This window comes from Helianthus annuus, chromosome 14 (genome assembly GCF_002127325.2).
Source record: "Helianthus annuus cultivar XRQ/B chromosome 14, HanXRQr2.0-SUNRISE, whole genome shotgun sequence".
Classification (NCBI taxonomy): domain Eukaryota; kingdom Viridiplantae; phylum Streptophyta; class Magnoliopsida; order Asterales; family Asteraceae; genus Helianthus; species Helianthus annuus.
In genome coordinates, this window is record NC_035446.2 from 49,503,448 (window position 1) to 49,505,887 (window position 2,440).

A 2,440-nucleotide genomic window follows, 5' to 3' on the forward strand; every position below is an offset into this window, starting at 1 on the left:
GGTTTGACCCGTTTCGGCTAGTCTATGTAAACTAGTTACATAAGCCGAACCGTGCGCGCAAAAGGCGTAACGGGTAATCGTAAGAGTCCTACACTGTTTTCCTAAGTCAACATGCTTTAAAGAGGTTGTGGTATCAGTAGGATACCTTCCATATATGCCCGTAACGAGTCTAAGTTCATATTATGCCCCGTAGGGGTATTTCCGGTATTTTTTAAGATTATATAAAAGGGGTTTCTAAGTTCTACAGGAAATCTGAGTTTCCCGAACAGTTTTATAAAGTCTAAAATACTTTATTTATTAATTAAAATCGTAGCGCATTGGAATCGGGTAAAGACCTTGTAGAACTCAAGTTATGGCCGAAAGGGTATATTCCGGTATTTACCGAACCGTTGCCATAACCGCAGGTTATGAGGAGGCTAGAAATAATTAAAATCTTTTAAAACCCCAAAATATTATTTTACATCAGTGTGTAAAAGGTTTGGTGTCGAAATCTGGGTTTAGATAGGCGTTATGCTAATTGCGCTATTAATTACTAAAGTTTCCGTAATTTGCGCTATTTAGCATAACTCCTATTCTGGACCTCGGATTGATGTGAAATTTTAGGGACATGCTTAGAAATCAGCAACTAAGGTTATGGTTCTTTCACATGTCGGAAATTCTCATTTTAAATTAAAAGGGCGTTATGGTCAACTTTTAAGCATTAACGGAAGTGTGTAAAAGACTCGGACAAACACGAACCGGTCACAGAGGGTTTACCATCATGTAACCTGGTCCTAAGAGAGTCCTAAGGCATATCTAAATCATACTTTAACGGGTCAGAACTGAAGTCAATGCAAAAGTCATAGCTTTTGCGACTTTCGGCTCCTAACCGGGTCAAAACAGTAAATGTCGGATCAAAACAAGGGCTTAGACTAGTTAATATATTATTATCTGTTTTATGAGTGTTTAAACAGGTTACATATTATCTACATTACCGATTATGCATTAAATCGCAAAATGCATTGCTGTTGACTTTTCGAAGCACGTTTGACTCGACATTTGGACTAGTTAGAGTGGGAATCAGGGGTGCCCTTTTGGGGTTTAAAGCCCACATGATTACCATTATATAACTATCTTTGATTCGACAAAAACCATGGACCATTTGTGATTTATCGCAAAGTCAATCGTTAATTACGATTGAGTGGACTTTTAAGCATAAACTATGCAAAAACTAAGCCATAAAAGGTAGGATACTTACAGGAGCTTGTGTGCAGACTAAGGATGATAGAGAGTGCTTTGGAGCTCCAGAAGTGAATTAGAATGCAGGTTTGAGGTGTGTTTCAATTGTGCACAATGTATGTCCTTTTATAGTGAAAAATTGGGCTTAGGATCATTACAACTCACCCTACAATGGATCATGGATGATCAACAACTGTCCCTTAGTGCTAGGAGATGATTAGGGGTCGCCCATATCTTTGGAAAATCTTTACATTAATGTTTTACCGCTTAAACAGCCAAACAGCCAACTTTCTGTCGCTGGGCGTCGCTTACGGACCGTATGGCATGGCCCTTGCGCGTCCGTAAGCCTATGGCGGAAAATTTTTTACCCCTTCACCCCCTTACGGTCCGTAAGGCAGGACCCTTACGGTCCGTAAGCGCTTAACAGAGGCAAAAAAAATTAACCTTTCAAGCATTGAATGGTCAACTTGCAATAAATAATTTTTGTGCTTGGAACAAGTCAGTATGAGGCTCTTCTTAACCCATGCTTGGTCAGTATCATAATGCATCATGGGTTTGCACAAGGATGGGCTTATAAATATCGTAGATTCTAGTGAGCGTATTTTACTGTTACAAAGCCTCGGGTTCGTCAAAGGGTCACTCAGAGGTATAAATTAAACATGTTGACACAATTGACCCCTGTAGCTTGTAATCTCTCACTTTCTCCCGCGTTTCGCCCCGTACGATCCATGATTTATTCGTTTGAAGGTACGAGCATCATTTAGGGTTACTATACAGTATATTTACCCTTCGTTGACATTTATAACCCTCGAATTTACATACTTTCAAGGTTTGTCAACTTTAGTCCTTTATTTAATATATAATGCAACGTGTAACTCATGACACGTGTTAACACATTTTTGGACACAAAATTTCGAGGTGTTACATCCTCACCCCCTTAAAATAAATCTCGACCCGAGATTTACTGAAATAAATAAGGGTATTTTTCTTTCATCGTGGCTTCAACCTCCCACGTGAATTCGGGACCTCTACGGGCATCCCATTTGACCTTAACAATAGGTACATGCTTCCTTCGAAGCTTCTTTACCTGTCGATCTTCAATCGACAAAGGTTTTTCCACAAATTTTAAGCTCTCATCTATGTGCACATCTGTATGTGGTATCACCAGTGATTCATTAGCGAAGCACTTCTTTATATTGCAGATGTGGAACACATTGTGAAT